The sequence below is a fragment of the Dreissena polymorpha genome, chromosome 14, assembly GCF_020536995.1.
Source record: "Dreissena polymorpha isolate Duluth1 chromosome 14, UMN_Dpol_1.0, whole genome shotgun sequence".
Taxonomy (NCBI): Eukaryota; Metazoa; Mollusca; class Bivalvia; order Myida; family Dreissenidae; genus Dreissena; species Dreissena polymorpha.
Genome location: NC_068368.1, coordinates 36,811,099 through 36,825,711, shown reverse-complemented (window position 1 = coordinate 36,825,711; position 14,613 = coordinate 36,811,099). Strand labels below are relative to the sequence as shown.

The window sequence follows — 14,613 nt, the reverse complement described above, 5'->3', positions numbered from 1 at the left end:
AATAGGGATTGTTTGATTTCTTCGTCAGGTTCTAGTGATATGCCTTTTATGTGTTCATTTGATTGGATGTGATGTGATAGATACTCTATGCAAATAATAAAAAGCGATGATGAGAGTGGACATCCTTGTCGAACCCCTCGTTCGATGCTAAAACTGTTTGAAAAGGAGCCATTGTTGATGATTATACTGTTAATATCGGTATAGAATAGTTTGACCCATTGAATGAGACTTTCACCAACGTTCATATTTTCTAAGCAAGAGAACATAAATGAATGATCAAGCGAATCGAATGCCTTTTCAAAGTCTGCAAAGAATATTAGACCAGGATTATTTGAATTGTTGAAATAGTTTATGCATTCTTGGATAAGACGAACGTTTTCACCAATGTAACGTCCTTTTATGAAACCAGATTTAGATTTTGAAATGATTGATGGTAATATTTTTTTTTATTCTGTTTGCTATACTTTTAGTTGCAATTTTGTAATCATTGTTAAGTAAACTAATCGGGCGCCAGTTTGATAAGGATTCTAAGTTTTTTCCAGGTTTTGAAATAAGTGAAATAATACCTTGTTTTTGTAGCGTAGTTAAGTTTTCGTTGTTAAATGAATAGTTAAGTGAATTAATTGGATGTGTTTTTATATCATTCCAGAATATTTTATAAAATTCGATTCTTTTTGTTTAAATGATGTGTATCTAATTGCTGTGTTACGTATATTTCCTTTAATTACTTCCCATAAGGTGTTTGGGTTTGCATCTTTATTATTTTGAACTGTATTTAATATTTCCTGTTTTATTTGTGTTTGATATTGTGTATCTAATAAGATGCTGTTGTTAATTTTAAAGTATCCTTGGCCTCTTTCAGGTTGTATATTGTGCAGTTTAAGTTCAACTAGAGAGTGGTCAGTCATAAATCCTGGTTTTATTTTACATGTGTCAATAATGTTGCAAAGAGATTCAGATATTAAAAAATAGTCTAATCTACAAAATATTGTTGGTTTTGTGTTTGAATGCCAGGTGAATTTGCTCTCGTTTGGGTATACTGTACGCCAGATATCTATCATATTGTAGTTTTCAATTATGTTGTTTAAAATGTTTCTATTTTTAGTATGAGTATAAAGGTTTCCATTCGTTTTATCTATTAATGGGTTCAGGACCGTATTGAAATCACCACCGATTATAATGTTTTTATCTTGGTTATTTATTATAAAGATTGTAATGTTTCGTAAAATGTGGAATCGTCTATGTTAGGGCCGTAGACGTTGATTAATGTTATTTGTGTTTCGTGTATTTTGATATCTATACTTGCTTGTCTGCCAATTATTATTTCCTTAAAGTTATCGACTGTGACACCTACATTATTTTTTATCAGAAAGGCAATGCCTTGTTTATTAGTATGTTCTCCACTGAGATAGATTTCTCCGTCCCATTCATCTTTTAAGGTTTGTGCTAAAGTAGGTGTCAAATGACATTCTTGTAAAAGGCATATACTATATTTTTTTTCGTCTAACCATTTGAAGATTTTTATGCGTTTGTCTTTATTGTTTAATCCTTTAACATTTAAAGTACATAATTTAATCATTTAAGTAGGTGGAGGGTGGTGTGAATCGTAATTTGTATGTGCTTGTCCAGTAAATTTTTATTTTATAATGTGTCCAGTTGGTTTCTCTTATAGGACATAAGATGTCCATACATACAAACAAAAATAGAAAACAAAAATTAAGAATACAAAAAGATAAATATTCCATAGACTTGAAGAAGTAAAAAGAGATAATCATACAAGTAAGAAGAAAACACAATAAAAGACGTGTCCCTAGTAGAGACATAGAAAAAAATAAAATAAAATAAAACATATGAACAACCATAAAAAGCAACATGTGAACAAAAAAACAAGCCAATGTGTTTATTCATAATACTCATGTATATAATTATACAACACAAATTGTGCACACCAAAAAACACAAGCCAATGAGCTTATGAGCTTATGAATGATTCTCATGTATATAACTATACAGCATAACATGTGAACAAAAAAGCACTAGTCAATGAGCTTATAAATAATACTCATGTATATAACTGTACAACATACCATTTGGAGAGAAGCACAAGCCAATAAGGTTATGCATAAAACACATGTATATAATCATACAACATAACATGTAAATAATAAGCACAAGCCAATATGCTTATAAATGATACTCCTGTATGTAATCAATAAGTTGTTAATAAGTATGTCATTTAGTATGCAAAGAGCATAGCACAATATCTGGGTAGAGTTTGAGAACACAAAGCCGGTGTAAGTTATATTTAACCTCTCAGTATGACAATCCAGAGATTGAGGGAAAAAAATCAAACACACAAACAATAATTTTCCATATCTGTAAAAGTTCTTAGTTGCCTCGTTAAAAAGGAACTAACTAACTACACTATGTGTCTATGGCATTGTATCTCAGATAGTATATTGTTCTGTATTATTAGTATAACACTTAATATCAAGGTACCATAAAGTTATGATTTAAAGAGACAATTTTCAGAACACTAGTCATTTTGTATAGTTAAGCTTAATAATACTAAATTCAGATCCCATGCCTTTAAAATATGATAACAAATAGCACATTGATTTTTCTGGAAATACATAAACACATACAGCAATGCATACAATACATTATATCTTTGTTCAAACAATCAAACAGGCATACAGCACAAAGTGCAAACAAAATGAAAACACCAGCAAGCTAATGAGCTTATGCATACTGCTTGTGTATAATAAATAGGTGTGTCACTCAGCATACGAGGAGCATAACACAGTATCTGGGTAGAGTTTGAAAAAGTCAGTGCAAATATATATTTTACCTCTCAATATTACTACCTACAGATTGAGGGAAAAAAGACACATACAAAATAAAAAATGTCCATACCTGTACAAGTTCTTAGTTACATAACTGAAAAAGAATAGCTAATTACACTATGTGATTATGACCTTGTATTTCAGATAGTACATGTTTTTATGTATTTTAAGTATACAAATTGTATCAAGGTACCTGTCAGTTTAGAAGAAAAAAAGCTGTTTACAAGGCATCTCTTAGTTCATAGGCAGTTAAAAACTGCAGCTTTTTTATTGTGTGCAGCCTTTTCTTGAAAGTAAAAGTTTAAGATCATCCACTCAAGATGTTAGAAATTGATTACATAGTGTATCTTATGACAGATTAACCATATATATTATATTTCTGTAATATTACTGAAGCAGTTCAATAAATTAATATGAATTTTGTGTCACAAATTTATCAGCTCAACAAGATTCTGTATATAGCACATTTAAAGGATTCACATTTGTCAAGATTATTTAGCAATTACAATAACAATTGTATAAAATAATCTTGTTTAAAGATTTGCTTTGATTAGTCATGAGTACATATTATAGTCATGAAAGTTATAAAATAGGGCTATTGGTATTTATTTAGTATTAAATTTACCCCAAAAAAAGGATCACCTATTTATTTGAATAGGTGATCTATGGGGAAATATATTATATATATATCTATCTATACACACATATATAGTACAATATTATTAAGAGACAAATATTTTTATGTTCACCAATGAATGAATAAACCCATATGCGACCACCTATGCGAAAACAAAACCATAGATGGTTTGTAGGGATAAGATTCATAGTGTATATCATTGTGTAATAGTAATATTCATACAATTAAAGATAAACAGTTGGACAAAGTATTTGAACAAGATAACAACTATTGTATTTCCACGTATAACAGTTATACTCATACAATTAAAGATAACAACTATTGTATATCATCGTAAAACAGTTATACTCATACAATTAAAGATAAACAGATGAACAAAAGTATTTGGAAAAGACAACCACTACTGTATATCATTGTATAATATAGTAGTACTCATACAATTAAAGATAAACAGTTGAACAAAAGTATTTGAAAAAGACAACAGTTACTGTATATCATTGTATAATAGTAATACTCATACAATTAAAGATAAACACTTGGACAAAAGTATTTGAAAAAGACAACAACTATTGGATTGCTTCTTATCTTATAGTAAGACATGTATGTACACTATGGTTGAGTTATACAATCACAAAGCATGTCTTATTGACATGAGCATTTACAGTATGTATTAATAACAGTTGTGTTAATCATAGTGGCATAATGGTAGCTATAAGGCAGATTACACAAGATAACATCAACCTCATCCTTACGAGAGTTGATCACAGCCAGTTACATATATGCTTTATCCTGTAAAGTTTTGTTTTTTAAATCAGAGTTTATTTACAGGTCCTATCGGCCTCTTCACGAGGTCTTTGAGGTTCGACCTGGTTATCCTGTAAAGGCTACTCTCGGCATTATTATATAGTTAGGTCAATAATGGAAAAACCTGTTCTATAAATAGAATGTAAACAGTGGGACATCAGATGGTTATCAATCGTGATACATCGGCTATCTCGGATTCCTCCGTAAGATAGGCCTCGTGGCTAACGGTCGCCATATTGCCTTGTATTACTACTTTACTACCCAAAGGTTACGCATGCGCAATTAATTTCCTTCTATATTACATATAAAATAGTTGAAGTTCGATATCAATTTTTACCATGATCAAGCGCATACCCACTATATCATCATACATCATTGGAAAGATTAATGCATAATCTTTTGAAAAAAATGCATGTCATTAAATTCTATACGCGCAAACTCAAAATAATTACCTTAGAAAAGGCAAACCGGTTTTGACAGCTGTGCAGACAACCATTTTGGGCTCAAATAGTATGACCTACTTTCAAAGCCGGGAACCATCAACACAAAAAGTAGAGCACAAAAATGGCTTATTTTCTTATTGCTTACAAATATACCTTCATGTTGATACCAAAACCAACCATTTGCAATGTATTTTACAAATCCTAGGCAGCATGCACTCAACAATGTGTGCTAAGTATCAAACTGACTGCATGTAACCCTAAAAACAGGAGTTCCGGTTTGGGGTTATGTGACCTTTAAGAGAACCCAACCCCTTCAAATTTAAATTAAAGGCACTTTTCCAATAGGTATAATCTGTTTTGAGAAAGATCACAAAGTTCCGGTACAATGACACACAGATTTATTCATAAAAGTTGCCGTTGAAAGCGCCATGCGTAACAGCGTTTCGCGTCAAGAATTAAGGTAGAAAAGCCAAACTTGGTTACATCATACATGCAGCACTTAGACTCCATACAAGGCATGTCTTTCGGTTCTAATAGGCAAAGCTGATCTTACATATGGCTTAATAAGTGAAAAAAATCATCAATGGCAATATTTGTGCATCAAAGCAGGTTTTGAACATGATTCGAACAAACTTTTTTTTATTTTTTTTTTGCACATTTTAGGTAAAATCCATGTAGAAGCAGCAATTCTGATGTCATTTGACCCAACAAAAGGGCTCACTTGCATGGAAAAACAACACACTTGACTTCATGACTAAAAAAAGTCATCGTCAGACATGAGCTTTAAGTCTTTTGTCACACCTGGACCTATGATTCCTCGGCTCGAGTTCCGTCTCGGGCAGGCTCCGGAAAGTGTCAGTCTGGCCCGGGTGCTCAATTCCGTGTAATCTGAGAAAACAAAAAGGTTTTTTGTGCGCATTTACTCATTACGGTGCCAACTAATGTAAGTTAGATACAATTAGAGTAAGCTTTCAATAGTCTTTCTTGCTTTATTTGCTACAAATGGTTAATTCACCACGCCGGCATCACATTGTCGGGCACACCGGCAAAGTTATCGCCACAAAATTTGGTTTCAGAGCTGCAGTCAATGTAAAACACCCAATTTTCCTAATTTTGGTGACAAAAGTGTGCCAGGATATCAACGAAATCATTTTACAATAGATTTAATTGAAAATAACGGCGTACTAACCTGCAAAGACACCGATCCTCTCGACACGACTGTGCGAGTGTTGAGGGCCGTCTCCGAATCAGTCACGCTGTACAGTTTTTGATGGCCGGTCACTTCAGCCGGACTTGTAAACCAATTGGACGACAGTTCAGGCAGAGCTATAGACCCATTTCGACACCGCCTACAAATGCACACTTAGTTTTACGCATAATATTAAGGTCACTTAAATACAGATTCCCTGGTGTTTTTCATGCAGGGTCTATCGCAACAACATTCTTCCAGGAAAGAAAGCATAATATTATTATCATTTTTGTGTTTTCACCTGAATACTTGATATTACTTGAACTCAGCAAGATATCCAAACAGGTAAAATAAGGCAAAGTAGTGTTATTCTGAGTAGATCTGCCTGAATGGGTTGAAGGCGAAGGCAGATAGAAGTGTCGGTCCAAAATTGGCGGGCATTTTTAACAGTGAAAGGCTCAAAAAGTAAACAATAATAATAAATACAGATGAAATAGAGACATGCAATAGGTTCATTATTGAGATTGATGCAAATTAATGTCAAAATGGCACTGAAAAACAATACCGGGTGTTTAACTAGTCTTAGAATATGTCTCCGGAACAGGTTTCGGTGTGATTTTCCAGCATTTACCCCCCTTATGACCCTAAGTGCAACAGCCCAATTGCAAACAGCCCTAATTTGGGTCAAAATGACATCTGGCAGTTATGTTTTGCAATACAGAGAGTTTTTGATGTTCAAATGTCAAAATTCTGGCAGACGACTAACTTGGTCGGATGTGCTTAAAGGTTACGCATGCGCAATTAATTTCCTTCTATATTACATATAAAATAGTTGAAGTTCGATATCAATTTTTACCATGATCAAGCGCATACCCACTATATCATCATACATCATTGGAAAGATTAATGCATAATCTTTTGAAAAAAATGCATGTCATTAAATTCTATACGCGCAAACTCAAAATAATTACCTTAGAAAAGGCAAACCGGTTTTGACAGCTGTGCAGACAACCATTTTGGGCTCAAATAGTATGACCTACTTTCAAAGCCGGGAACCATCAACACAAAAAGTAGAGCACAAAAATGGCTTATTTTCTTATTGCTTACAAATATACCTTCATGTTGATACCAAAACCAACCATTTGCAATGTATTTTACAAATCCTAGGCAGCATGCACTCAACAATGTGTGCTAAGTATCAAACTGACTGCATGTAACCCTAAAAACAGGAGTTCCGGTTTGGGGTTATGTGACCTTTTACCCAAAAGGTTGTCAGTCTATTGTTATGAGGCTGTATACATGCGCGTTGAACTAGCGCCAAACTTTTTACCGAAACTTTGATATTAAGAGCACTATTAACGTTCATTTGTGTTGCATTTTGACCTATTATCCAAGTGATTTACTTTTCCATTATTATTTAATCCCCCTATCATCCAATTTTTAAGATGAAATTACGGTGTTTACAAAACCATCCAAACCGAAAGTGAAACTGGATGCATTACGTTTCGCGATGTAAACATTAAATATTTGTTCAGTTTGAGGAAGCGAATCGATAATAGACGTTGGAATATGTATGCAATACAGACTTTCATTGCCGATTGTAGTACTGGCAAAAAAATACCTTTTATGACAGGTCATGTATAGAACGTTAATCAAATAGTGACCATAAATCACTACAAATGTCTGGGTTGTTCATTAACCCATTTATGCCCAGTGGACTCTCCCATCCTTCTAAATTGGATCAATTTATTTCCAAAAGTAGGGGTGTCTGGTATATTTATTTCTATATTAAGAATATTTCTTAAAGAAATTTCTTTAAGCAAACAGCGCAGACCCAGATGAGACGCCGCATCATGCGGCGTCTCATCTGGGTCTACGCTGTTTGCAATGTCCTTTTTTCAGTACGCTAGGCATGAATGGGTTAATATAATTAATGCACGTTTCTGATCTAATTGCCTGTATCTAGTTGTAATTACCATGATATTGATAAAATTAAAACGTTTTTTTCTTAAATTAACATAACATGTTTTATTTTTATCATTTAGGGAATATATAATTGTATCATTATCATCATTAAATATTCTGAAAATGATCTAAATTATCATGATTACTTTAAAGTAGAATTTTTAAATTTTACTCATTATTTTTAATGAATTTGCACATTTGCTTGATTAAAAATAAAATGTATAAATAAGGGTTTCAGTTGTTTTAACCCATTTTTAGTTCTATTAAATTTAAAGTACTAACTACGTACATGTATGTGAAATGCTCTTGAGTTCGTTTCCTGGGCCTAGAACCAGTACTTGGGTGTCTCTTGGAGATTTCTTAAGAATGCTCCCACACTGGGGATCAAACCAGTGACCTCCAGATCATTAGGTGGACACCACATCCATTACACATCAGCGACCTTTAATTAGTAAATTACTTTAGTATTGCAGCATTATATAATGTAATGTTGCTACATATTTTTGGAAAATGATTAATGTGCAGTACTAAATAAATCTAAATGCATACAATTTTAATTGTGTATATTGTGTGATTATTAGTTACAAATTCCCTTTTTACAGGTATACTGGATTATGAAAGACTGATAAACATAAAATTGACAACTCTTCTCCCCAACGATACTTTGTGTGGCTCATTCTCAGAACAAACCCATAGTCAGTGAGAAAACTACAGTGTAAAAAGACCACTTGATTGTGACAATTATGGCTGACCAAGCAAATGTTATCATTTAAAATAAAGAAAACATCCAGTTCAATATACATTTTATACCAATTATGACATTGGCCAACACAGAAAATATTTATAAGGTTGATTTTCCCAAAATTGACTGTTACAATTGGATACTGTTTTAAGCTTCACTCTACTTTGTCTGAAAATAAAAGTCCTAAATGATGTAATAGAAACATACATATTTAATTTTTAGTTTTACAAGGATATATATATACATACATATATTATAATATCTTTTTATCGATGGTCAATCAATTTAAGTTTAACTAATATATACATACACATTTTATACATGTGTATGCTTTGATTTTTTTCTATTGAAGCCAAATTAATATCCCATTAGAAAGATAGATAATATCACAGCAGTATTCCTATTTTGTCTGCAAGTACTGCAGAAATCATGGATTATTATTTTACTGAGTCAGCCTTAATCTTTATATTATAATTGTTAAAACAGATTAAGATTTGCATTATACAATTGAGGATGCATTAAGATTAAAAAATGTATAAATTAATAAAAAATCAATAACAATCAGAAACTGTGCATTTTTTTCAGTATTGTGTAAAAGGATTTGAAGTAATGATGTGTTTTTGAAATATGATTTATGTGAATTTGAATAAATATATAAAATTTAGTGATTTTCTCAGACAAAAACTGTTAATTACATACTAAAGTATTCAGAATGTATTATTGTAATATTCATTCGAATTTTTTAGTACAAAAAGCACTTTTCCCTGGCATTTGTATTTATAGTAATTGCATATTTTATAATTCTGACAGCATTTATAAACATTTATAGGTTTCATTTTTTGAGTATTTAAACAAGAGGGTCATGATGGCCTTGTATCACTCCACTGCTGAAAAAAAGGCTGAAACAAATTTCTCTGCATGTGCAAATACTTAAATATAGGCCCTATTTAAGCACATGTACACTTTTGTGACCTTCTGGGCTGGGTCAAATTTAACCCCAGGGGCATAATTTGAGAAAACTTTGTAGAGGACTACTATATCTCACTACATACAAAATGTGGTAGCCCTAGGTCCTAGATTTAAGGACAAGAATATTTTTAAAGTTTTCACAAAATAAGCAAGATATAAGCGTATATAATGTTCAATTTTGTGACATGCGGGTCAGGATCAAATTTGACCCAAAGGGCATAATTTGAACAAACTTGGTAGAGGACTATAAGACGTTACTGCGTACCAAATTTGGTAGCCATAGTCCAAATGGTTTTCGACAAGAAGATTTTTAAAGATTTCACAAAATAGGCGCTTTAAAAGCGTTTATTCAATTTTGTGACCCCCCGGGGCAGGGTCAAAGTTGACCCCAGAGGCATTATTTGAACAAATTTGGTAGAGGTTTATTAGATGTCACTACATACCAAATTTGGTAGCCCTAGGTTCAATGGTTATGGACAAAAGACTTTTCAAGTTTTCACAAAATAGGCCCCATATAAGCGTATGTTCAGTTTTGTGACCCCGGGCAGGGTCAAATTTGACCCAAGGGGCATAATTTGAACAAACTTGGTAGAGAACTATAAGATGTCACTACATACCAAATTTGGTAGCCCTATGCCTTATGGTTAAGGACAAGAAGAGTTTTAAAATTTTCACAAAATAGGCACTATATAAGCATATAATTGATTTTGTGGCCCCCGGGGCAGGGTCAAATTTGACCCCTGGGGCATAATTTGAACAAACTAAGTAGAGGACTATACAATGTCACTACATACCAAATTGTGTAGCCCTAGGCCTAATGGTTATGGACAAGATTTTTTTTTAAGTTATCACAAAATAGGCATTATATAAGCATATGTTCAATTTTGTGACCCCCGGGGCAGGGTCAAATTTTACCCTAGGGATTAAATTTGAATAAATTTGGTAGAAGACTATTAGATGTCACTATATACCAAATTTGATAGCCCTAGGCCGGATTGTTATGGACAAGAAATTTTTTGAAGTTTTCACAAAATAGGCCTTATATAAGCATATGTTCAATTGTGTGACCCTCGGGGCAGGGTCAAACTTGACCCCAGGGGCATAATTTGAACAAACTTGGTAGAGGACTATAAGATGCCACTACATACCAAATTTGGTAGCCCTAGGCCCAATGGTTATGGACGAGAAGATTTGTAAAGTTTTCACAAAATATACCCTATATAAGCATATGTTCACTTTTGTGACCCCCGGGACAGGGTCAAATTTGACCCCAGGGGTATAATTTGAACAAATTTGGTAGAGGACTATTAGATGTCTCTACATACCAAATTTGATAGCCCTAGGCCCAATGGTTATGGACGGGAGATTTTGAAAGTTTTCACAAAATAGGCCTTATTTAAGCAAATTTTCAATTTTGTGACCCCCAGGGCAGAGTCAAATTTGACCCCAGGGGCATAATTTGAACAAATTTGAAAGCGGTTCACCCCAGAAACATACCTAAGAAATTTCATCAGAATTTGACCAGTTGTTTAGAAGAAGATGTTTAAAGGAAAAGTTTATGCATGGATGCACGATGGACACAGGACCTTTGGCCAGTGGAGCTAAAAATCAAATTAAACATTTAGTTTTGATTTAAAATCAGTTTTTATATGCAAGTGTCTATTTCACTTATAAATTAAAACAGCATATTATTCATTATTGAAAAGATTATTCCAAGCTTGATGTCATATTTCAACTTTGCATAGTGTAGTTAATTGAACATTGTATTGAACTGTATGGGCAGCTATATTTTTTAATTTATGTATGTTGTATTATACAAAATGCATTATTTCTACCACAAGTAGACCATATAAGGCCTACTGCTACTAAATAGGCACTGGTATGAATTTGACACTGTTTTTGATGCTCATACAAAACTTTAATTATTACTACACTTTAGTATATTAAATATTTTCAAGTTTTTGTTCAACATTTTTTGCAAAAGAAAAGAGTGTCTTAATGCATTTGAAAATATACTTAAAACAAACTAAAAATGCATTTTAACATACCTTTTTCCTGGTAAAGTGTATTTGGGATGATAAAAAATACACTTGAAGAGTATTAATGCTGGAAAAATGCAGAAAAAAATACATTTGTTTCTGTTAGAAGTGTGTCTTATCTGCATTTTTAAGTGTATTAAATGCACATCAAATGCAGATAAATACAATGCCAATACTGTTACATGTATTGTAATGGACATAAAATGCACTTGTTCTTGTAATTAAATGCTTTAGTGTATTGAAATAACCTTTTATAACGTTTTAACAATTATAAATACCTTTTTATATAAATTTTCTTTTGAAATGTGACACTTAAATGATTTTTGCACCACTAGTAAGAGATATAATTTGTGCTCATAATGCTTTATCATTACACTACATAATATCATTTGTTGTATGAAAATTACCCGTAAAATTCATGTGAAAGCTCAAGAAATCAATAGCAGCGTGCTATACCCTGCTCCTTTTTACATGACTTGATGGTATTTAATCCCCAATTCTACATGGCTAAGGGAAAATTAATGTGCAGATTTGACAAATAAGTCTTAACTGGGATCCAATAGGCAGACTTTCATATTACTTGTATTTAATTTAAATCATGATCTGAATTGCTCTTTGGCAAATCTTTGTTGGTCACAGTATTCAACTGAATTTAGTTCACTTTGTAGTGATTATATTTTCTATATTTATCAGACAACATCTTTCTTCAAAAGTTTAACATGATTGCTTGGTTAATTTAGAAACAAGATCAATGCATCATAACATAAAATGAAAAAATGTGTAATAGTAAAAATGGCAGCAAAAAAGCACTAGATTATCTGCCTTAAATCTGAGACGATATGTTGATGTATTGGAATTTCTCATAAATAATGTGCTCCATAGTTGTATAATTGTATAGTCGCATGCATGAGTGGTGTCAATGTCACAATACCAATTAAAGCCTATAATTTACTAAAACAATTTGAAGTTTGATGTGAGTTTTTTTCAAGATCTGTTATATATAATTATATATACATGTATATATATATTGTTGAAAAGTTAACATGCAATAAGTTTACTGTAATTAAGTGACAAATAGTTTTACTGATTTGGTTGGAGGCATATATGCAGATATATCATGGTTTGTGCAGAGGACAGTAGCATAAACAAGAGCTGTCTCCGTAGGATGACATACGCCCCCGATAAACGCTTTAATAGAAGTTATGAGCATTTTTCAAAACCTAAATGCCGACCCTAAGTTCAAGGTCAAAGGGGTCAAAATTTGTGTGTGTATGGGAAGGCCTTGTCCATATACACATGCATACCAAATATGAATGTTACATCTGAAGCAACATAGAAGTTATGAGCATTTTTTCGAAACCTAAATGCAAAGTGTGATGGATAGACAGACTGACAGTGCGATCACTATATGCCCTCCTTTGGGGGCATAAAAATGTGTTTCACATTGTTTTGGTAAATGAGTAATGTAGTTAAAAGAACAGAATCATCAATTATAAAGTTATTGATTATAAAGTGTTGCTGGCATATTTGATGCATTCATCTAGCTATAAGAAGGTCCCTGTTTTATCCCCACTGGCACTGAGTGAGGGTTCTCAAAATCTTTAAACAATATGAATAACTACATATAGGGTCGAGAGCCTTGTTGATATGGGGGCTAAACACCTGAAATCAAAGCGACCCAGGTTAAAGGCCGAGGCCAAATAAATAAACCAGAGGCCGCATGATCCTGCTATACTCTGAACAAGTATTGTTTCTTCTCAGAAAACTGGCTTAAGTGTCTTACTAAGCTTTAGACTTTGAGTTTCAGAGCAATCAATCTAAAATAAATTGGTCAAATTAAATAATAATTTGTAAAAAATAAACATTCTGCACAAATTCAATTATTTACTTTACCTGTGTGCATGAATCATTTCAGTCTTGATGGTTAGTGAACTATGTCAAAAGCACCATAGCTATGAAACACTTGTTTTTTTTAATAGTGCAATGTTCCACAGAAATGATGCTGATGATTATTCTCCACGATGATGAATTCAATTATTAGATATATTTCTAAATTCCAATTCCACCAACAATTCGGTTATTTCACTACCAGTTCACATGCTTCATACACAGTTGAAAATAACACTATTTCACTCAACAACCGTGACACATGTACTCAATTTTTCAACTTTTCGCAATTAAAATTGTCTTCTACTGTTATTGTTGTTGTTGTACTTTTGAAAGTAGTTCGAAAGATGGCGACCATTAACCCAGAGATTGATTTATGAAATAAATCGTCTGCTGATCCAGAGTGAGATGGTTATATGAGTTTAAGGTCAATAGTGGTAAAATCCTATTCTATAAATAGAATATAAACAGTGCGCATTATTAACAGTTTCACGAGTCACTGCGTTTGAATTACGCCCACAAATCCTTTTGAATTTGAACGATGTAAGAGTTAAAGAATAGATTTTTTTCAGTTCTGTGCGTTACGGAGTATAGCACAGAACGTATGTCTAAACATAACGCACCGCACAAAACAGGTATATTTGCGGTTCGTTCATGCGTGTGGTTGTCACGTGAGTGATGGTCACTCAGGTGGACATAGGCGGGAATTTGCACGGGGTGTTCATTGTTTGGTCAGTTCTACGCTAGACTTCGATCAGTAAACTTGTGTTCGTCTACAAATCCTGCATCGTGTTGTCGACTTTAGCAGAACACAGGGTGTCCATACTGCAAGATTTGGAACGCATCATAGAAAAGATAAGTGCTAAAAGAAATGTAAATCTGTTAAATCCGTTATACTGAATCTCGAGCATAGTATCGAGTGTTACGAAGTAGTAACAGAGTTGAAACGATGTATATTTCAAGTAACAATTTCAGCACTAGAGAAAGCCGAGCAATTTACAAATAGAAATATTGATGGCACGTGACCGAAAATTCACAGGTCATTAATGGTAGAACACGACAAAAGCTTTCGAACTTACTGGGGAATAAATTG

At 32.9% G+C, this 14,613-nt stretch overlaps 1 long non-coding RNA gene across 2 annotated transcripts; it reads right to left on the bottom strand.

Annotated features, from left to right (window-relative positions):
* Window positions 1–1,947: 1,947 nt before the first annotated feature.
* On the bottom strand, window positions 1,948–7,193 carry LOC127858745 (uncharacterized). 2 transcript variants are annotated; one of them, XR_008039035.1, is made up of 3 exons: window positions 6,890–7,193; window positions 5,919–6,078; window positions 1,948–5,617 (listed from the first exon to the last, which is right to left on the bottom strand). It is a non-coding gene; the product is annotated as an uncharacterized LOC127858745 (long non-coding RNA). The 2 variants fall into 2 exon arrangements; XR_008039034.1 differs by having other exon boundaries at window positions 6,484–7,192.
* Between the last annotated feature and the right edge of the window lie 7,420 nt (window positions 7,194–14,613).